The 24,710-nt window shown below is 38.2% G+C and overlaps 1 protein-coding gene across 1 annotated transcript in view; it reads right to left on the bottom strand.

Moving 5' to 3' along the window:
* nlgn4xa (neuroligin 4 X-linked a) overlaps positions 1-24,493 on the bottom strand; it is a 105,832-nt gene extending 81,339 nt beyond the window's left edge. Inside the window, exon 1 of the mRNA XM_028472427.1 lies at positions 23,321-24,493. The gene's annotated coding sequence lies outside the window, so the exon portion shown is untranslated. The remainder of the gene's footprint in view (positions 1-23,320) is intronic.
* Between the last annotated feature and the right edge of the window lie 217 nt (positions 24,494-24,710).

The following is a 24,710-nucleotide window of genomic DNA, read 5'->3' as shown; positions in this document are numbered from 1 at the left end:
TCCCCCTCCCTCCCCGCTGCTCTCTTGCCCTGCCTCCAAACTTTACAAAGTCCCTCCCTCAGAGGAGCTAGCAAGCTAACGTTAGTCCGACAGCAACATCACAGTAATAACATTCTCTGTTAAAAGCATATTACTGCAGCGTTTCTCTCTCTCAATGTGCACACACCTCAGCAACAGCAACACAGTGTCACTTAGAGCAGCCCACACGAACAACACATGCACTACAGAGTTCTAGTGTAACAATTCCATCTTCTACTCCTCCAGACCATACACTGTAAAAAAAAGGTCTGTGAGCAACAGCTGTCATACAGTCCATCAAACACAATCCTGGCTCTGATTGGTTCTTTTTGCTCGGTCGCGGTGCATTCTGGCAATCTGCCAAAGGCTGCAGGAGCAGCAGGGGGTGGGACTCAATGAGTCTGTTTTTTTCACACAAACTACTAGTTTGATGTAAATCTGTCCTTACATAGTGACAGCTTTAGCAAATATGACAAAAAGTTACTTTTTATAAGAGTTGCAGACTGCACCTTTAAGACCTGACTAGGACTTGAACACAAAGGCTTGAGACCCAACTTTGACTTGAGATCACGGTATGTTAATAGTTCTACCAGAAAAATTGCATTTGAAACCCAAAAAAGCAAATGACTTCTTTTAACACATGAAATGGTTTGGCCTTTCAAATAGCAATGGCTGAAGTAAGCTTCTTTCTAAAAATTCTAAACTCTTATTTCACAAGCTTGGTCTCCATTTTCCTGTTCTCAAGTGCATGTCTTGGGCATTATGAGAAATGGTGAGGTAAATGTGATGCAATGGCACAATACCAGTGCCATAAACATCAAAATGTACAAAGACCTGACGTCTTTTGTGAACCTACGTGAAGTAAAGCAGCCTCTTGACAGCCGTGCCACAGAAAGCGCACAGACGTGTTCAAACATTTGAGGCTTTAAGGAGTCTGTTGTGACAAAAATCCTAAAAAAGATTTTGACTTTTACTGCATTGCGTCATGGTGCAACAAAGCTGGCGTACAGAAAAAGAGTCATTATTTTCGTCTTCTCTCAGAAACCTGCCTCCTTGAACAGGTTGTTTTATAACCTGTAGAGGAAAGTCACTACATGAACTGATAAATTACAGTTCAGCCTTTAAAAAATGCTCAGAAAACCAATCATACCACCAAAACTAAATTATTACCACCTGATGGATATTTTTGCCTGTTAGCCTTTCGCTAACAAATCAGCACTTCTGTGTTGATGAAAATATCTAGAGCCCGGTGTAAAGATTCAATTTAACTTTAATCTGACAAATATGGAAGCTAACTGGTAAACGTTTTCTACGTCGTCTAGCCATAAAATGTGGTTTTTAGGGATGTAACGATTCACTCAACTCCCGATACGATTCGGTTCACGATACTGGGTTCACGATACGATTCTCTCACAATTTATTTTGCAAAATGGGACTGTAGACAACTAATGTTTGAAAAACATTAATTTATTTTTAAAATACTGTATTATTTTCCTTTTATTTTTCATTGTCAAAAGAATCCCTTGATAAACTATTCAGAACAATGCAATTTAATTAAAAATAAATCTTGAATAAAATAAATAAAGGAATAATACAAATGAAGAAGAAGCCCATTAATTTATAGTCTGGTTCTATAGTAAACAATGAAAAACTGCATAATAGTTGTTTTTCTTTTGAAAAGTGCAACTGAAAATGTATTTTGTGCCTCAACAATTGGACTTTAAAATTGTTTTTACATCAGATATTTGTTTGGACCAGCAGAGGACGCTGGTAACCCAGTGGTCGGTTGGCATGTGGTTATTCTAGCAGTGAAGAAGAGATGCTATGCTAGCAGACAGAGCTAATAGAAAAATGTGACTTTTAGAGATATTCATGTAATATTACAGATATTCTTTTGGTGCTAAAGGGGTAAGGAATCATTTATTAACATGTTTAAGAGTAAAAGGCGGCCAGAAAGAAAGTAGTAGCAGATTCCGCCCGCCGCCTCAGCATTTGGACAAGAGAAGGATAAATATATAGCATCCTCTGCTGTTTAACAAACGTACTGCAATTCAATTTTCAGAAAATCGATATAAACCGTGATACCTATGAATCGATTTGTAACTGCATTACGATTAATCGTTACATCCCTAGTGGTTTTAATAAAGAATGTAATCTTGTTTCATCAATTTTTATGACAAAAGTCTCCATCGAAAAATCTTGACCAATCTAGTGAATTTCCCTTTATGCATTTAAAAAAATATTTGTGTTCTCGACTTGACTCAGAGGTGGCGCGATTTGATTGGATTGTGCGGCTCCAAAAAGTAAACGCAGTAATCGACTCCAAATACACTCAGAATGACAGAAAAATACACAAAAATACAAAAAATTAGAGGGAGAAAAAAAACATAATGATTCCAAAAATGCACAATAAAAACACACAAATGATAACCAAATGAGAGAATACACAAAATGACAGTGAAAACACAAACCACAAATTACATAATTGCAAAACATGCAAAAAGTGAGAGAAAAAAATATTAAATGATACAAAAAAACACACAAACGGACAAAACAATACACATGACAGTAAAAAAAGACAAAACAGAATGCATAACACAAAATGAGAGAATACCAAATCACAAAAACAACAAAAATATACAAGATAAATACATAAAATGACAGTAAAAACACAGAAAAACATACAAAAATGACAATAATACCGATCAGATGGGTGAGATTCTAGATTATACTTTAGATTAGTTTCTAAATGCTGTTGTAAACTAAATGCTTCGGGATAAATTATGTTTTAGGACACTTCCATCAGTTGTTGAAAATGTTTGGTCTTTAGTCTGTTTAAAGTGTGTGGCTGATAAAACACGTGTCAACATGTCTCCTCCATGCCTCGCAATAAATCTGTCCATTTTCTCTCCCGCTGACCAGTGTTGAATACAAATGCACATAAGAACTACAAACTATCCAATATTTTACTCTGAATCCAAATAAACCGCGGTGCTAATCGAGTACTTTGTCTGCCCCACATGCATGTGCAGCTATTAGCACAGTTGTCCTAGATACTGAGCAGCTGTTGGTAGAAACACCTGTGGCTGTTCACGAGCAAACAACCCCAAACCAAGCACAGATTTTAGAGCTGTGCTGCAGGAAATCCAAACAAATCTATGACCTTGACCTGCAGAGTGCAGCCCCCCTCCCCCCGCCCCACAGCGCGGCACTGCGCTCACTGAAAGGCCATTAGTCGCTGGCTTGCAGTCCGGATGCTGTGGCACTCAACTGCCTGGTTTAGGGAATTTTGTTTAATCACATGAAATCATAAGCTGTGGGCATTAGATTGTGTAATGACACACTCCAGGCAATGTTTGTCGACTAAGTGAGAAAACAAACTATGCCAAATGCTAATTAGCGATGGATTGGAGACGGTAAGTGGGAGGCTGTCAATCAGCCGCCATGCTGGATCAGGACAAGCTGTTTGATTGGTAGGAATGTAATCCTGTGAGACAGCCGATTGGCTGAGAAATGTTCAATCTCATCAAAATAACTGTTTTGCGAGAGCGCAGCATTTTCTATAGTGTCAGAGTGAGATTCCTGCAAAACCTTGAACTTGGCGTGTAATTGATTTATTATTTAAAATGCCCTGCAGCAGACGGACAATCATAATGCACATTCATTCTGATTCAGGGACTTTCTGTTCACAGTTCACATGCTCTGTCCCTGCTTGTGTACGAGTGGCCCAACGTGGATTTTGTTTAATTCATCCAATAACCAATCAAGCCCATAACTGTTAAATCTGCTCAAGACTATAGTTCTATCAGTCAAAGACATTGTGTAGGCCTCAAAGATCAATACATCTAAGATTATTTGCTAAAAAAAAAAAAAAAAAAAAAGTAAAAGGTTGAAATTGCTGCTAAACAAACTTATTGTATGTATTGTTTTGTCATTTGGTGTGTTTTTGTTGTCGCTTGTGTGTTATCTGTATCATTTAATATTTGTTTCTCATTTTGTACATTTTTGCAATTTGATGCTTTTTGTTGTTTGCATTTTCACAGTCATTTGCATATTATCTTATTTTATGTTATATTTTCCCCTCATGTTTTGCATTATTGTTCTTTTTTTCTTTTGTACACTTGTATTATTGTTGCCATTTTGTGTATTTTTCTGTCATTTCAAGTGTATTTGGAGTCATTGAGTTTATTGGCATTGTTGGAGAAATTTCACGCATTGCATTGTGGGATGAGGAGTCCCTTAGACGGATGCGTAAAACAGTTTTTACTTAATTCGTATCGTGAGTTCTTGCATTTGCCAACCAAAAACTCACCCAAAGTGACTTCCCAACCAATTTCTATTGTTTTCACGCACTGAAAGTTTTTTTTTTTTTTTTTTTTTTTTTGGGACTTATATGGAATGATCCAAATACAAGCATGAACTACAACAAAAATGGAGCCAAGCCAATCACTGTCCTCCTTGTCTGGCGAAGAAACAATATTTGACTTGTTGGAAGAAAAAAAACATTCTGTAGTGTAAGATCTTTAACTTATGGCCAATTGGAAAACATAACGTTAAAGTGCCAACACCCAACCTGGCAACAAATTGAAATTAATATATTTCCCTCTCACATGTGAAAAAAACCTTTGAAAAAGTTGCTTTGTTTGGCAACAGTGTTGGATACTGATCAGACGAAAACACAAGGGTGAAGGGATGAAAGCATGGCAGTGGTTCCATCATGCTGTAGGGTTAATTTGCTGTCCCATAACCACGGATCGTTGAAGAAAACCAGTGTTTAAAGTGGATTCTCCTACCCTCGATTAGTCTAGCTTGACACTCTTTAGCTTTGTTTGTTGTAGTGTCGTTATTTCAGGTTTCTGGTTGATGCGTTGTTTGATAAAATTCAATGATGCTGCAACTGTTTTACTTTGAACTCATTCCTTTGAACACTGAGCAAAAATCAACCCCGTCAGGTAGCATCGCAAGCTCCACTGCCCTCGACCTCAGCCGTCAATCAAAACACAGCCTCAGAAACCACAAGTTAAATACATTTTTTTTTTTTTTTTTTTTATTGAACTTATGCTCTTATTTCAGTAACTAACAGTATGTTCCCACTTTGAAATATACGTCCAGCAGTTTGTTCCATTTTCAGTACAGTCACAGTACGATATCCTCTTTCAAACAATAAAAAGCAAAGTTTCCATGCGCTCACAGCGTGTTGCATACTCCTCTACAATAGAGCACAACTTTTCTCTGCGCCCAGCTAAGAATCTATTCCTGTTATACTTGAATTAGTTCTTCATATCACAGGAGGAGGTCACAGAATGGGGCCTTTCATTCTTCTAAACCCAACAGGCGCTGGATTTGCCCTCTTTATCATTTTAATAGCATATCTGTCTCACACATTAAACAAAGGAAACAACCATAGATACATCTTGTGTTCATTTTTACTTTAAAACACACAAGCAAGTTAAATTCAAAGCTATCTAAAGTCAAAAACAGCTTTAACCCTGTACAGTATGTTCCAACTAAAGCAAACCTCTGTGTACTGTCACTTTAACACAATGACCTTTAAACCACAAACTTTAAATTTTGTTCCATCCCTGTTTTTCTACATCTTTGTGTTGCCATGGCAACCATTGCCAGCCTTTTGCTGTGGCTATGTTGCTGTAGGAAGTGAGCCGATTTATGTTTAAGTTCTTGTTCACACACACACACAATACGCTGTACAGTGTATGTATTATAAAGTCAATGTGACTTTCACATGTTCTTTTTAAATGTTTTAAGTAATTTTTCCTCTTACGTGCTAATGGAGCTAGCGCTATTAAATTAGCTCACTATCTGTTAGCATGAGTTTTGTTAATAGTGACTTTGTTTTCTCAAAGTAGATTATTTACAGAGACAATTAGCCTACATAGTGTATATTTCTGTATTTGTCTGCAGCAGATATTCTCTGTAACAAAAGACAGAACTGGGTCTGTTGTGAGAATGCTGTGTATACGCATAAAAGAATGTATGTCCATGGCAATGACGTGTCTTGTTTTACAATCTCAGCATACGGCATTCTCACTTGATCTTTTTTTCTCTTGTAAATGCAGTTTAGTTATTTGTCCTTCACAGTACTCGGTTTGCATAAATATATACTTTATTTCAGTTTCATTGTGTGCTGTATGTTTATTTTTTTACTGAAAATGATATGAACTGTATTAGAGACTATTTTTCAAAAGTCATTCTCATCTTAATTATGCATTGTTGATCTGCTTGAAAATGTCCATATGGGGTTTAAACTAGACTAAAACTATAATCATTTCTACTGACTAAGGGCTCTATTCTCCCATCTGGACTTTTTTGCGCGCCTGCAGTTATGCGCTTCTCACCTATGTGTATTCTCTGGTCCAGGCTGCTGACATGCCCACCGCGCGTAAGGTAGAGCAAAAGCACGTTTGTGTGAATGAAGGCGGGCTGAAGGAAAGCAGGCGGTAACGTCATTTTGTTTTGGGTTGTCTAGAAATCACGGATGTCATTGAAATCCGTGAAAATGATAAAATTCACTTTTAATTTGAAACACCTTCATTGATAAACAATATAACAGGTTGATTTGATCAGATTATTGTAGTGTGACTAAAATCTCTTGCCTTGATCATCATCATCATCGCTGTAAAGCGTGACCGAGTTGAGGAAATAACGCAGCCGCAGAGCATCCTGCTTTATACCAGAGGGATGTTTACAGTGAAACAGAACTATTAACTTCCATAATACGCAGTTTTAAATATAAATTGCTTAAAGCGACCTGAGCTGAGCCTCATTAAAATATGTGTGGGAACATTTTGTGGTTCATCCTCATCTGCATATGACTTTACGTTGGACATAGTATGAAAATAGTTGAATCACTGTGACCAATGTGGACAGAAGTCTGCGTCTGTCAGAGTTTTAATTCATCGCGCAGCAGCAGCTGAGTGATCACAGCTGCTGCTGCGTGACGCACGAGTCTGTGTGGCTTCAAATGTAACTAAGTCCATATTTCTAGTGCAATATAATGTGTCACTTACGCACACCGGAGAATGCGCGTAAAGCCAGATTTGAATGGGAACACCCACATTTCAGGGCTGCTCCACCCACAGTGCATAACTGGGACGAAGGTCTGCAGCGACTGACTCAAGTACAGGGCCAATGAGTTTATGACCATTGCTAATTCAAGACAGTAAGACAACATACACCAACATCACCCTAATAGTTGCGTATTAGCATTTATATTTAGGACTCGTGCAACTGCGTTAACGATGTGCGTCTCAGCATGTGGCCAATGGGAGGCCGTAATGGTGCAAAATTGAAATTGCTAACATCTGTCACGGATGCAGAAATGTGACAGCGCTACTAAATCCAATGAAAAGTGGTTGATCCCACAGAATTTGGGCAGGGGTGCTATACATCAGCAAAAAAATGCACAGGAATATATTACAGAGTGCAAGATACATCAAAGAGTAATTGAAAAGATTGTTCCATGAGCCTTATGAATATTTTCCAGCAGATACTTCTGTGAGATATTACTGGAATGGGAGCGAATGCGTTTCAGTCTAATCAGCAATTTAACTAAAACATGCTGCATATTACATGAATGTCCCTGGAGGCTGTTTAAGAAAGCTTCACAAGTGTTTCTAAGCATTTCAAATGCAACACCACCCCACTGCTCCACAGCAGCATCTCCAACTGGGGACAGTGTCATTATATTTACATGCATAAGTCGATTCATTCTGCGCTCTAGCAGCAGAGGCGTGAGGAGGTCCTGTTTGTGATGCCGGACATTCTCGCAGCATGGGAAAAGAAACGGGATGCGAACGTGTTATCACAGCAGGCCTGACACGTTGTTTCTTCTCTTTCTGCTCAAAAATCTGCCGCAAATGTGTTTGTCAAAGACTATTTACAGGCTTTCAACAAACCATTCAATTTCATTATTCCCAACACCAGAAAGTGAGCAGTAAGTGACTGTCACAAGGTCTTTATCCCATATCCGCCAATATAAACATAATTTTCTGTCAGCACATACTGTTATCAGTAATGCCTCCATTTCTGCCTCTTTGAGCAAAGCGTGCAGTGTTTGTTGAAATGTTTGCTTATGTGGAATGAATACAGTTATCAATAAAACTCACTATTTACCAAAATAACAGTCGTTTCCTTACGTCAAAAACAGCTCAGTGGTAGCAAAAATACTATTTCACTTCGAGCTCAATTTTCAATTTATTCTCAAACATGTTATCAAAGCTGTTTCACCAAATACATTAAGTGCTTGGATTTAAAAATTAACACCACCTGCCAATAAGTACTGTTACAGAGGCATGGAACCAATGAACCATCAAACAACTAGTGTTTAAGCATGCCTTAAGTTATGAGGGAAGGTAATCAGGATATGACACACACCTGTGTGGAGACGAGGGAATCCTACTCATTGTTTCAGTACACACAAAAAAATAGGCGCAAACAAGACTCCTAAAACATCGGTAATACATTGAAAAAACCCAACACAGCGTTTGTGTTCGTGAACTTCTGTGTGTGAAAAGTTGCCATAGTTGGTCCACCAACTCCAGAAGGACAGAAAATGACAGCAAAATGCCCAAAATGTCAACAGGAGTACAAAAAATGATAAAGACACACTGAACAACCACTTAAACACAAAATGACTAGCAAACAACAGCATATACAAAAAACTTGCACAAAATTAAAGAAAAATACAAAGAGACAACAATAACACAAAAATATAATAAAAACACATAATGACTCAAAAAACACACAAAAATGCAACAAATATTCACCATAACGACATTTTTTTGGGTCCTGCTCTAATAAAAGTTGTCCATCTCTGCCATAGACAAACACAGACGAGACAGCTTTACAAAGTCGTAGGTAGACTTAGGGTAGTGGTTCGTTACAGTGCACAGGACTGGACGGGAGGCACACGGGAGAATCACTGGACATCAAAAATGTGCTAGATTTGTAGCTAGCCCTGGCGCAGACACCAACGCCCCCCACTGCGCCCACTCCCCACACCCGCCCATCGGGCCACAATGCACCAAAACACAAGGCCAGCACTCAGCCATACCAGAAGAGGAAAGGCACTGCCAAACACCGCAAAACCAATAACTGAGAGAAGTCCCCAGCTGCAACCTATGCGCTAGCATAATTTTACTCCATGATTGAACGGTTAAACATCCTGACACATTGGTGGGAATAAACACACAGACATCATGATAAAGAGTCTGAATCATGTTTACACAAGGATTTATGAATAAAGAAACTAAGTATTCCTTTATAGTTTCTGATATTTACGGCATAGCTCGTGGTATTGATGCTAACATCACTCATCAGCATACAGATCATCTCACCCTCCAACAACACTTTTATGTCCTTTCCTAAAAGTGTAAACTTTCTTGCTGAAACAAACAATTGCTGTGTAATCCATCACGACGGACATCCAGTCTGCTTTCATCAAGGTGACTGAAATGCTGTATGGTAATGCACTTTAAGTACACGCAGATTTAAAAAGGCTGCTCTATTACCACACAATAGAACACAATTATGTCCGACTGGGAAGTTCAAACCACTTTAAGGAGCGAGATAACAGATTTAACGCTAAAATGGGGTTGCACAGAATACCCATCAGATCTTAAAAAACCCCAAATCTAGAGTGAAATATAAATACAGTGAAACATACTAACTAAGCCTTTAATACACAACCGGGAGCAATTTCAGTTCATTATCTTGCTAAAATATAAAGTCCAAATGTCCCAACAAAAATAAAATAGAAATTGAGAAACAAAGGAAACATTCCGTTGTCATGACAAGCTCTTGTTTGCCTTTGAAGATGCTCAGCATTAGGCGGCTCACATGAGCAACTTCGTAACGCTAACATCAGTAACAACAAAAGTAACGACCTCCGTTCCACCAGGGGGCGATGAAGCGACAAAACGCTGAAAATTCTAGCAAAAAAATAAATAAAAAAGTATAATACACCAAAAAAAACACTAGTACATAGCAGTACTGTCCTAAATATAAAGGTTGGGGTACCCTAATTTGTAAAATCAGGCTAATAGTCGAGAAGTTACCCTTAAGACAGAATAATAATTGGAAAATCATCTGACCCTTATAATTTCACTTAAGCATTAACTAGTATTACATGCAAAGATGGCAGTTAGAACAGCAGTGTTTGGATGTGTGTCAGAATTCTAACTACTAACTAACCACCAGCTATGACATTATTTCACAAACAATCTGATAATGCCTGATAAGTTTGAAAAGCTAATTTTGAACTCAATTAATGGTGGAAAAAATATTTTTCTCCTAAAAAGAAAAAAATATGAAAAGACATCAGCTGGGATGGTTATTAATTTATAGTTATCATTATATGCATGTATTAAACTAGTATTATGTTGTTTAATTTGAGAAGCATTTATTGGGCTGACATTATTTTGTGTTAGGCTAAAGACACTGCTTTTGTAACTTTAAGAGGAACAAATCTGACCAAGTTCACTAAAATATGAACTAAAAGCATTAAAACCAATCAAAATAAGAATGACTAAAAGTTAACAAAAAGTAACGTGAAACTTTGTCTTAAGACATCTTAAGTGGACAAAATGAACACTGCTGCTAGCAAAGCCACGAGCCAGCTAGTCCCTTGCTAACAGCTAACTTTGATGATGCAACACATTTCACTTTATATCATTCATGACCTTCCAAATCTCCACGGAAAATTCATATCTCCGACAGCGAGAGTCTGAGATCAAACCTTTTATAGCATTTGACTTAAAGGCATCATAGTGTTTAGTCTAAATTTATATTTTGTTATCTACTGGAGCAAGTAAGTCAGGGCTGACACACACCGACTGTCCACAGGTCAACCCTGGGACAGAAGGGTTTATGGAAGATGTCCTTAAAATAAAAAAAAACAAGCAGTTGCTGAACTCGTGACCCATTAAATCCCAGTTTCACAGTCTGTTTCCTAGCCAGAGCGTGTGCGCACTCTGTGTGTGACTACTGAAGGAGGGAATGGGCACGTGGGAAGAGAGTATGGGGGGGGTTAATCATCCATAGTGAGTGCGGCAGGCTCAGTGTAGACGGTCATTTACTCTGTACATCTCATGTGAGTGGCATGAAGCGGGCCCCAGCGCCGCGTTCCCCCAACGAGGAACCATTTATGGGCTGTGTGACAGGAAGAGGACATGCATAAAACAAGGCTGTGCCCATGGGGTTGGTATGTGGATGGAAAGCAAGGGTGCAGAAAATGCAATGACACAGAAAGCCTCTTATGAAAGCAGGGGGGGGCTGTGTCGCTGCTGGACACATGGAGGGAATCTCTAAGATAAGTTTCTCAGCTTAACTAAGTAGCTCTACCTGGATTTGTTCTCTAAAAGCTATTTGGTTCACTTTAAGACATCAAAGGTCGACTGCGTCTCTGTTGAAAACACTGATATCAATCACTGAAGCACAGTCAGAAGGGTGAGGGTATGTCCTTTAAATGGGTTTGTTTTTTTCTTATTTACCTAAAGCAGACATCTACATGTGGCCTTTGGTCTATAATTGTGCAACCAAGACTCAAAAAACACACAAATTGACAGAAAAGTACAAAATACAAAAGACGTCTGCGAAAATACACAAAGGGACAACATAAACACGACTAGAAACATACACAAAACAAAAACATATATACAAAATGACAATACAAAAACAACTCAAAAACACAAAGTGAGAAAAAAATACACAAATACATAATCCAAAAAAGAAGTACAAAATGGACAACATGAACACACAAAACACAAGCACAAAAAAATACACAAATTTCAAATAGGCAAAACATAATGCACAAAATGGCAAATAAAGTATACAAAATGACGACTCCAAACACACAAAAAAGGACAAAAAAAAAAAACACACAGCTACAATCAAACACACAAAAAAAAAAAAAAAAAAAAATTACAAAAAGGGCAACAGAAATATTTGAAACGACTCTGAAACACACAAAACAACAAAAACACTACCAGAAAAAGAACAATAAACAAAAAAAAGAAAACAAATGTACCCAAAACATCATAACACACAACACAACAACAAAAACACACAAACCAGTGTATTAACGCTCTGATTATTATTGCAAATGCTGACATGAATGTTGGTAATGTGGCCCTCGGTACAGACAAATTCCAAAATTTTGTGGCCCCCGCTGTGATAAATGTTGCTTTTCTCTAATCTAAAGTCATATAGGATCTTTTTTGCTTCATACTTCAACTTGAATTACTCACTACTGGTATTTTTCAAAACTGTCTGAGTGCCAGTAGCAGATAAAAGAAATGTAAGTCAAGGATTTGGTTAAAAATAAAAACAGGAGGCGGCCGAAAAATTATGAAATTACAGTAAATTACAGTATATTACAGTAAATTACAGTATATTACTTTCAACAGTCTCACTGCAAAGTGGCTTGGAAATCAGGTAAAGTCATTGAGATCATAGTCAATCTAAGAAAATGTGAGGAAAAAGAGGAAGCAACATTTCTTAGGATCAAAAGAAAGAATGCAACCTTGATATGGTGGATTAAAAGCCTTGTCGTAAAGGCGACATTTTCATTTGAATTGAAAAGAAATGATGGGAAGGGACTGACCACACACCCTTAAAGGGGACATATCATGGTTTTAAATCCTTCCTTTTTAGATATAAATCATACAGTTGTGGTCTATATAAAGCAGAACTGCAATGCTTGGGTCTGAATTCCTCATTATTATAGCTCCACCCCTTTTCTACCCCTTTTCTGATGTGCTTCTGAGAGCAACTCGTTTTGGTGCGGTCTCTTTAAATGCAAATGAGACACTTCATACCCCGCCCCCTCTCCAGGTTCAACTCCACCCTGCTCGGCCATTTTTGTAGTTTGATAGAAGAGATACGGCTATGTAGCGGCGCATAAACTTTTTATTCAGAGGTTATTTACAAAATGTCAACAACGTTAGACTTGTCCATCCAGCGTTACATGTTCCAGCCAGAGTCTGACCCGGCGAAGCGAGATGAAAATGAAGATGATGAACCTGCAGAACCCTAACAAGTGAGCTAACACAAGCACCGAGCTAACGCTAGCGCCAAGCTAACGTCACGAAATGCATTTTAATACAGTCTTTTTGGAGACAAAAACGGCAAAATGAAATGACTAATGAAAACTTTAGACTTAAATTAAATCACGTAGGCCATATCATCAAGGATCTAAAACGAGCACACAGCGCTAACATAGGAAGACGGTGCAACTGCTAATGCTAACAAAACAATGACATGGACGTCTTATCATCACACTTTTTAGTGTTATTTACAGCTTACCGAAGTGCTCTGTTCATCGTCTCCAAAGATAGAAGGAATTGAACCCTCAATCAGACAAAGTCTTTCTGTAAATCCTTCTTTATACTGGTGGAGGTTGATGAAGCAGTCATCCTTGAAGTGCTTCACACACACAAAAATGACCTTACCCACAGATGTGGGTACATTTCTATAAAAAATAAAACTCAACCAGACACTTTGAAAAGGTTCTGATGCTGGGAGACGTTGTAATGAAGCGTGTGGGTTACTACATCCAACAACTGAACATTTTAACTTATCCTCTCGTAACTTCTGCATCCTTGAGCTTGGACTACAAAATAAAAGCGAAAAATAAAAATGGTGGATTGCTCGAAGTGTTGGGCCTGGAGTTGATGTCCTAATTTGGCAGTTCTGCTGCAAATACTGTGACGTAATAGCTCAAAAAACATAATAGAGAATAGAAAAATCGAAACAGATTGAAAAACATGACCAAAACAGAATATAAAGATATCTACGGAGCACCTGAAGAGACTAATTTGATTTTTTCTGTACTTCTAAACACTCTAAATATACAACAAAATGCATTTAAGGGCTAAAAAAGTGGATTTAGCATGATATGTCCCCTTTAAACATGTGTTCAAACACTTCTTTTTTCCAATTCATTAGCGCTCAAACATTTATTCTAGTGTTTTACCTCAAACGCAACAACACAGGCGAAACAAAGAGGCACGTGAATGCCAACATTGCCTTATTAAAAGCTTAGAAGGCTAATTAGATCCAGAGCTGGTGATAAATGCCATGTGTCACCTGGATGCTTATATGACAAGTGGCTGTAGATTTGTCATTAGCCACATAGGGATTCATGCGGGCTACGCTGGCTCACCGTTGGATCCATCAGACGTTGTCATGGTCTGCCTTGATGAGTTTTTTGGGGGCGATCAATATGCTCACTTCTCACTTTCCCTCCGTAACGGCTCCCTTACTTCATCACTAATGTCCCCTAGGTCCACATGGCCTCACTGAGCATGTCACAACCCCAAATGGGAGCTCTACATTTTAACTTTGCCTCTAATGAGGCTAAGAAAAAAGAGGAGGGATATACGGCAGGAGCTTTCTTCGTTAGGGAACCAGAAAATCTTAATCAAAATGCTATTTGCTCGATCCAATTGAATTGAGTCTGGGTGTTGGGACATTAGAGGAAAATTCCCACCGATCAGGCAGGCATTACACACGGTGAGAGAAAAGGAAGCTAAGTCTGCAAACAGCCGCGCATCAGATCTCACTTCTTACGTCAATGTTGGAACAAGAAATTAAGCTAAACTGTTCAACAAACTAGACTATTTCCCACACACTGAGAAGAAAGAGCCCTAATGAATTAATATCCACACAGCCTTACTTCACTTGATCTCTTTTTTGCAATCATGTCAGAGATTTTGATATAACTGCCTTTTGTAATTATTTCACCGATTGTCTTAATTGTAAAAACGGGTGATTAAATCTTCCGCTATTGCTTCAGGAATGTTAGTTGCAACAATCTACTATAGATCAAAGAAAAAAACGCAGCAATGTAGCTCTTAGTTAAACTTATTTGCTTTTGTTTTAGTACATCTTTATATTTTAGTTGGTATCTGCACATTTTTTTCCTCTGTCATAATAACTGGACAAGATTATTACATAGTAATTACAAGGTCATGGTCCCTTCTTTTTTATTACACCCCCTGTTTTGTCACTGTAAGTTTACACTTTATGAGTGGGTTTTTTTCCGTCTTTCTTTCTCATCTCTACTTAAAAGACAGTAAAAAGCTAGCTAGGACTTCAGAGAGGTATGGTATAGAAATATTATTTAAAGATATATTACAAAAATAAATAATCTTATGCTGTGTTCACACCGGAATGCGGCACTATTTTTCGAGACGCGGGCACCACGCAATAGCTTCCACAAGATGGAAAAACATTTTCCCCATATTTGCTTCATACAGTATGTGCGTCTGAAGCGAATATAAAAGCGCAGCCAACCAGACTCCCTTTCTTTTCACCATCAACTATAGAGGACACTAGTAAAATCGATGCTCTTTACCTTCTGTGAAAGCTGAAGTGCTATCAAAACACTTGTCATGTACTTTGTACTGAGATTGTCTATGTGCATATATGTGCATGCGCACACATGCGCACTACCGGAAAATTAATTTTTGCTAAAAAAAAATAGTTCATTTTTGTTTATTTTCGTTTTCAAAGTGAACGGACACATGTTTTATTTATTTATTGGATTATGTTAGGGTTCGGGTTATAATCTCAGTACGGAGATAAACACCGGCGTTCCTGGATTCACCAGTTTAACCAGTGACACATCCAACTCACATCCAGTGAGTTTCACTGTTTTCTTCAGGAGCTGCGCCAAATCCTTCCTGGTCCGGTCCCAGTAAAAAAAAAAAAAAAAAAAACTAGCCGCGTCGTAGAGCTCACAGACCGCCACGATTACTTTCTCCTCCATGCTGCAATGGGTGAAAAGACCAGTGTCCGTGTTGACAGCCTGATGTCATTGTCAACAAGGCCTCTGATTGGCTTTCGCCCCTGCGCGTCACAAAACATTTGATGGAGTTCAATATTTTCATTCAAGCAAATGACGAATGTCACGGAAAATCGGGAGCGCGCATGGAGTGGCCAACGCTCTTGCCATGCGGATCAAACCGCGCCGCCCAACAGGAGAAGAATTTGCCTTTTACCGCATCTATCCCATTGACTTTGTATGTACGGTAATCTGGTCACGCAAACATTTTGTGATGCGTCCGGTGTGAACGCAGCATTACAATGGACTCTGAATTGAAAAGGAAGATTAAGCTCAAAGTGCTCTCTGGGGCTATAGACTAAACCTATACGTGTGTTTATTATGTATTTTTGCTGTTTCTAATGACTACGGGCATACTGGTAACCTAAGGACAGTTAATTACTATCGTGAGCATGGTCTGTAGAAAGCCAAGCTAGAAAAGAGGACTCTCATTGGTCAGGGTCATCGCTGAAGCGCCAACAAAAAAATGGCAAACGCTGGTGGCCTTCCATCGTTTTGTTGAGCGTAATGTCTTCTCCGACTCCTATTGAGTAGCTCGAGATTTATTAGTTTACCAAGCCCAGACTATGTGGGACCATTGTTAAATTTTGCAAAAGCTGAAACATTTGACTGCATTTAGCTGTTTAGTTCTACAAAAGACTTGAGCACATTCAAACAACCTTTAACACTAAACACACTCAAATTTAGGTACTCTGCTTTTCTGGCATTTAGTTGCAACTCAAATGTCAATCTAAAGTATTTTAGCATTTAGCGTCAGCACTTAGTGATTTAGCGACTCTCAGCCCGGTATTTGGACTTTAAACAAAACAAAATACTTTATGTCCTTATTGAAACATAAGTTAATTGGCTTTAATCATACATTAGTTATACATCATCTCTATCATGTAACTATTAAAACTCATTTTGGAGAAATACAGCTTCACCCTTTATCAATAGTCTCTTGCGATGGGTGAATCAACTCCAAACACATAATATAGTAATTTATATCATCTCATGTCTCGCCTGTCGGAGCCCACTTAAACGATGGATGATATTCGCCGCAGGCTGGTTCGATACCTCATTTACCCTCCCTCTCCACTCTCTTAAATGATGAATCAATCAAAGTTCATCACACAGACTTGATTTACACTTCAAGAGCAGCTAAGGAACACAAGCTACACATGCCCAGGTTTAGCAGTCTAATAGGAGTCTAACTTGAGGGTGACTTTTTGTTGTGTTTTTGTAGTGGAATCCAACTCTTGGATGGAAGGCCAATAGTCTAATCCATAACTGCAGAGGTACGCGGATTTTGTTTTGAGTGAACTTGTTTTTTAATACGTTAATGAGTAACTTAAAGGTTTTGGGTGACTTGCGTCTAGGCTGGAAATTAAAATAATGCCTTGATTATGGGTGTGGCTCCTGGAGCAGTTAAGACACGCCCAGTTTATACTATAAAATCTGTAAAAAACAATCTTTGCTTGGCTAACTACCTACTCAATACTCACTAGACCTCTTGATTTGCAATTCTCTCAATTCAACCTAGTTATTATAGATTGCAGACTCCACAGGTGCTAGTTTTTATAGGAAGGGTGGGGCCAAAATGTCACAAAGTACCATTCTTAGCCAATAGCAACAATTATTAGCCAGTAGCAACAATGATATTAGCTGGGTTTCAACCCGTAGAGCAGTGTATTAATTGTTTTTGTTGAATGCAGAGATTTGTGGCACAAATAAAACTATCGTTAATTAGCATATTTAGCATTGAAATCGGGGACATTAGCATTGTCTCATCAGTTGAAACATGAATCTCTTGCTGTCCCACGCCCAAGATCGTGACATTTGAACACATGATGCCCTTTCCTTCAGCATCTAAAGCCCTCCACAGCTCCACTGACGAGACCCAATCTGTGCGCAAATAGCTGACATCCCACCATAAGCAGTTTTTTGCTGTGATGTTACAACAGCTGGTGTCATTGATCTCATCGTCTCCCACCCCTCTTCTCCCCCACAACCCACTCGACCTCCTCTGTGATTGACAGAACTCAGCCGTGGGGCCAATTAGTACCAAACGACTACCCGCAGAAAATTGTGACCCTGAAATTGATTTGACGTTTAGTCAGTCGGGAAAATGACAGGGAAGTGAATTCGACCTCGATTGTGCTACTTGGATGTTGCGGGGGGGTCCTGTTGGGAAACACAGGATGATGACGATAAATACCAGAGTCAATCTCTACTGGGATGACTGGTTTCTTACATTGTTGACACACAGTCAATGAATTAGGATTACACTACAACAGGCCCTTGACTAGCAATGGTGGGACGATCGGATTGGGTGGTGAGAGGTTAATAATGTTGGCATGAACAAAAATTCCTTGATTATGGGCGGGGCTCCTGGAGCAGTTAAGACCCACCCAGTCACCCAGAACAATCTATGCTACGCTAACTAGCAACTCAATAATCACTATACCTCTATTCATAATTCTCTCAATCCAACCTACTCACCACAGATTACAGTCGACAGATGCTAGTTTTTATAAAAGGGGCGGGGCCAACAGTGGGGATTTTTGACATTTGAAGCCACAAAACATCATAAACCAAAATTCAATTGTAATAGCCCAGTTTCAACCTATAGCCAAATTAACTCTTGATAATTTAGTCCATCAACAATATTACTTCATACCCAATTACATTTGTTTTCAACAGAAGAAAAGTGGTTTGGAGCTTAGTTGCTCTTTTAATTGAATGATTGAAATATGTGGAACTTACAATAAACTACTGCATTAGGATATTGTAATTCATAACACACAATCTGGGGCGAGCCCTAAACCTTTCATTTACTCTTGCCTTGAAAGTGAATTTATTTATTTTGGTTGGTTGTTATCAGTTCTTGATTTTGTAAAAAAAATCAAGAACTGGTAACAAACAGCATTGCTTGTAAAATGTAGTTATCTATCAATGTAAGTAAGATGGTAATTGAATTGGTCCTAGCACTGTGTTGTTTCTGTGAAGGCCATCAGTACCAATATTAAAACTACACACATGTGCATTCAGAACTCGGAATGGAGTCATTTGAAGAAACAAGTGCAACATAGTCTCCAAATGAATTTGCCTTTCATAGTATTTGTCACATTGTTAGAAATGGTTGGTCTCCATGACTACTTGATAGAAAGTGCATTTCATTCCGGTCTAAGAAGGTCACCATCTTAGCCTTTTGTATCAAAGCCTTTCCAGGGATGCTTCCTGTACCATTGAGAGGAAAAATAAACCTGCAGCTACACGAGCCCGTCCTGCGTGTCTTTAACGTTTGCACTGTGCTGCATGTGGCTGCTGTGCGTGAGTAGTCAAGCAACTCCACACCGAGTGGTAATCACGTCACGACACATTTGCAAATCTTCCATTAGCTCGTGAATATAATGAAACCAAATCAAGGAAAATGAGTTGATGAATCAAAACAATTCCAGGGGGCAACATGACATGCAAATGAAGACAAACTCAGCTCTGACTTGTGCTGTGGCCTTTTAACAGCTGCTGACAGACACAAGTTCATCACAGTGAGCGTTTGCTACCTGCGGCGGTGAGAACCTAGACTCAACTCCACTTTCACTCAGATATGCAACAATATTGGAAATCCAAAAACTAAATTACACCAAAAAATAATCTGAAACCACCACACGTAAATTGTCTGACATTCACATCCTGACAACAAAACAGAAACAGTGTCAGCTATTGGCTAGTTGTCCATTAGTCACTTTTTATTAAAGCCATAAACAACTCATCCCTTGAATGCATTTTAGATGATCACTCTAAAGCTGAATAATAACACTGTCACTAATTCATGTAAGAAATGCCTTTGAAGGCAAAAGTTTGGTATGAATGACTCTTAATATCACTTGACATCACTATTTTGGAGAATTCAGTCAATCAGCATTTACATATGTTCTCATAATATCATGGTGAAATTGCATTTAAATCCAACAATTTGGCACATTGGACATTATTTCCAAGAGGAACAATACAATGGTAGGTTTTCAATTTTACATTTACAAGGAAATAAAAAATGTGACCGTCAGCGCAGCGTTTGAATGCCACAATGCCTTGGAAAAATCTAAATAGCGCAATAAAAACTGGGAATGGAAACAAGCAGAGCAAATAGTTTTCTTATTATTTTAAAAAATTAAGAAGCGACTTCTACACTGGACTGACATTAATGGATTTTTTTTAGTCCATCTAGCACATGTGTCAAACTCAAGGACCGAGGGCCAAATCCAGCCAGTCAGATTATCCGATATGGCCCACATGAGAAAGTGAAAATGACAGAGAAACCGGAATAATTCTGTTATAAATTGTAGTTGAAAGAACTATATGTAACTTATTGCTTATGTCTAATATATAACTGGAAGTGCAGACATAGGCACATTAATCTAAAAATTTTTTGAATGCAACTAGTGCTTCATTTGTAAATCATCAGGTGTCAGAACATAGGCCGCGTGTTGTTCTGGCGGTAAGAGAGAGAGAAAAATGTCACGTAATACATCTTTTAAAAGCGCCTTTAGCTAATTAAATTGGCCAACAATATCACATGAACACAAACAACCAATTATCCGAAATGTTTAATAAAGGAATGATGAATCAGCCTTAATTAAGCCCGTTACAGAGCGCATCCGTCTCTCACTCTGAGTGACGGCTGTAAAAATCTGCCATGTTTCAGCACCACGGACAGCGCAAAATCACAGCTAATTTAGCCACTGATCACAAAGGTCACCGAACTTTCAGAAGACAAAAAATGTCTGCAAACTTTTAACACCCCATAAAGGTGCGTTCACACACGCGACTGAAGCGACTAGATGACATTCAAAATCAATGTAAATGACGCGTCAAGCAACGCGACGTCAAGCAACGCGACGTCAAGCAACGCGACGTCAAGCAATGCGACTTGCGTGATTTGATGGTTGAAAATGTTTTACTTTCCAAGCGACAACTCCCCCGGCAGCCCCTCCCTCTCACTACAGTGGGACGACTGCAGCGGGAGGGCTGTACACTTCCTCAACTTACCGGAGCAAAATGAAAGTGGTTAACTTCTTGAATAAGCCAACATTCTGAGTGAACTCATCCTTTACTAACTCCATAGGTTGATCATTTAAACCATAAAGCAGTGCTGTCTATGATAAGTGATGTAAACATACGGCCAGAGAAAAAGTAATCAGCCCTCTAGATGCAGCAGCAATTTTGTGAAATTAACAGTGATTTCAACTCAATAAAAGACAGAGCTGTCCAAATATAATACTTAAAAATGTAATCAAAACACCTAAAAGCAAATGAGGTGCTGAGTCCAGCAGGATCCGACCCAAATTAAGCTCTGAACGCAACATAACCTAAGCCTTAAAGCCATAAGTGACTCAACTGTGGATTTTTCTAGAAAAATTCAACTTTTCTTGGTAAGTGACCAATAAAAAAAAAAGTGCAGAACAAAATCAAAATGATGATACTCATGGGTTGTAAGAAGAAAAAAAAATGAAATATTTTGTGGGTTTTAGTTCCTAAACGACCAAGTACTTCCCTGTGATTTGAACTTTTCATTGAACTTTGACTCGGGCAGGGGGCCACTTCCTCCGTAGTGCGATATTTCAACCTTCGAACAACTGTGTTACAAATGTTGAGTGATCATTGCAGGGAATTACTCTGATTTCCTCACAGATACATCTGACAGTGCGTTGCATCTTTGGCCACGACATGCATTTTTTACGAAATCAACTGTATATACTTCATTAATGAGAATCTCTAAGTCCTCCAAATGACTTCCACTTTTAGCAGTATTCAAAACAAGCTGGGATCTGTTTCAGTTATCCCGAAGCGGGGAAAAAAACACTGAAATAGCCCTTGACTTGAACTGAAGAGATTTTTTTTTTTTTTTTTTTTGTTCATTGAAGCAATCAGCTCAAGGTTGTGTTTTTGATGAATAGTGTGACTCTCGGGAAGCTAATGCTAAAACCATGTAAGGTTAATTGATGCAGTAAAGGGAATTGTCTCTAATGGCTCCTGTCACATTGGGCAGAAAGAATCTTCATAAATAATTTAGAAATTATCTGAAACGGCATTGCAGCGCAGTCTATTTAATTGGAGCGATTAAGCATCGCTTCAAGTAATCAGAAGTTGTGACCCAAAGGACTGGCAAACAGAGAGGAATTCAACTTCTTCCTTTTGATTGACTTCTGACTGTGGGTTAAGGGTATGTTTACAGTTTGAGGAACAATGTGCTGTCATGTAATTGTCATGGTCTATGATCATAATAAGAAGGTATAGAAGATAAATGCGTAGTATACACATCGCTAATGGAAAAGCCATGTCAAGACGTACACAGGTATGTAAAAACATGACAGGATATGCAAACAAATGTTATGGTTGCTCTACTAACAGGTTTTACCGAGGATGGCATCAGTCTATCAGGCAAAAATAAAGCCAGTAATGTATTTTGCGTATTGCATCTCTAATGAATATGTAACCTGGGAGTTTTTGCCAGAACACGCAACGCATATAGAAAAGAAACATAAAAGGAAAATGAAATAACAAAATTTAGATAACCCCGCAAAAAAGAAAAGAAAAAGACACACAGGGCCTTTCAAAATCATAGCTTCTCTTAGAATTTAGGAGGTAGACATATCTACATATTGTACATAACTGCAAGAGATTCAAAAATTAGTTAAGACGTCAGAAACATCCATGTTCTTAATAAAGTCAATCAAGAGCCACCAAATCTCTTTGAATATATACTGCTTTGACTTATGGATGCACATTTGTTTTAACCATTAGGAGGCACTAGGTCCGTTAGTATGTTTCTAATTTAAAGCAATACATCTCTTTGCTATCAGTGAACTAAAATCAATAAAATGTCTGCTTGACTAAATTTATGTGTATACGGATAAAGAGCCATTATGAATCATTTGGAATCCAACGTAATATGTTCTCTTACTTCTACCCAAAAAGTTTTTATTTCGACTACTTTCCCACATATAATGTATTAAAATACCTTTTAAGTCACATATTATACATACGTTTCTATTGTACTTATTCAATTTTACTGGAATGTGAATACACACACACACGCACACACACGCACACACACAAGCCATTTGTATTGTAATATCCTTAGGCGACTATTAATTGACATTGTATGGACTTTGCTGCATGTCCTATTCACTGATATTGGCAGATAGATCTGTGTTCCAAAGGATTCATTTCTTTGTCTGATATATAGCAGCAAATTATAAAAATCTGGAATAATAGCATTCCTCAAAGCATTATTTACAAACTATTTTTTCCAGTTGTGTATATGTAACCTTGCTGAGACCACCTTGATTGGTATTGAAAAAATGTCTTAACTTTAAATATTTAAAGTAGTCTCTTTTTGTCCAAACTGTGTGTGTGTGTGTGTGTTTGAGAGCTGTTAACAGCTTTACTTACAGTTGGCTGCAGTCACTGTTGGAGGTGGAGACATATAAGACAGAACCAAAGGTGATGGAGAGAACAGATATTTCCTGCTGAGTCGATATTTCTGAAATGAAAGAAGCAATAATAATTAAAAACTTTCTGAGGAACTGTTTCTCCTTTCTTCTAATTGTCCATCTTTTCCTGACTTCACCTGTTGTTGTTCTTTTTATCCACAGAACATTGATTTTCTCACAGAATGTCTTTTTTTTGACAGGTCTGCACGTTTCTCCTTCTCCTGCAGGTGATGGGGGCGTGGCCTAATTGCTAATTAGGGAGCACCTGTGTCAGTGCTCCTGGGTATTTAAAGAGCCAGTACTCTGTTTCTCACCCTCCATGGCACCCTAGGGGACATTTGTTTTTATAGGGTTTTACTTTTACACTTGACAACTCACCATCCAAATTCAAACATTTGATAATCCTGCCATACATAAAATCACACACCAACCACTATGTCAATGACTGCTATTGTCACAGCATCAGAGCTTAGTTTTAACAATGTATCAATTCACCTCCTAAAAGTCATTGTGTTTGTGCATCCGCTCTCCTCTCCCACATGAGTGCAAAACTCTTGTTTAAATAGGATGGTCTCCACCGAGATTCCACTTATTGTCCTTTTCATAGGCAATTTTTGCCTTTAGTTAAGTGGCTGAGAACAAAAGCACAGTTTATTTAATTGGTAAAAATAAGGACAGATTCATATTTGTTTTCTTCTTTTCCAGTGTTACCTTTATTTTATACTACGAACATTTTATCTAAGCACATTTCTGTAATACGGCCAGGGGTGAAAGCAGTGATTTTAAAAGTGAGGGTGTTCTAAGGGTATCAACTCCCAATTTAGTTTATTAAATAAAAACTAAAACCATGATGATGCTGTTATTTCTTTATGTCTTAAATATTATTCCCCCAGAAAACCTTAAAAGAGGAAAACCTTTTTTGCCCCTTTTACAAAAATGTTTACACTTTTTTGTTTTGTCAGATTTTAGCTTCCTCTTTCCTAATTTTTGCCACTTGTATCCAATTTTTGCCAATTCTTTTACCATTTTTTTTTGCCACTTTAGATCCAAAAAAGCAACCTTTTGCCCAATAAATAACACTTGTTTCCTTTGTACCTATATTTTGCCTCTTTTTGTTCCACATTTTGGTCCTTTTTTTCACCTTTTACCATAACGAACCACCCATTTCCTTTTTTTGGTACATTTTTTTTTGCCACTCTTGACTGCTTTTGGTCCATTTCAGTCACTTTTCACTTTTTTTCGTGCCACATTTTTTGGACCATTTTTTGCCACCTCAATTTTGGTCACCTTCTCGGAACGACAGCTTCGTCAAATGGCTGGCTGTGATTGGCTTGATCAACATTCAATCA

Source organism: Gouania willdenowi, chromosome 2 (genome assembly GCF_900634775.1).
Source record: "Gouania willdenowi chromosome 2, fGouWil2.1, whole genome shotgun sequence".
Lineage (NCBI taxonomy): Eukaryota > Metazoa > Chordata > Actinopteri > Blenniiformes > Gobiesocidae > Gouania > Gouania willdenowi.
Note: the sequence above shows the minus strand (reverse complement) of the source record. Positions and strands in the feature narration are given on the sequence as shown.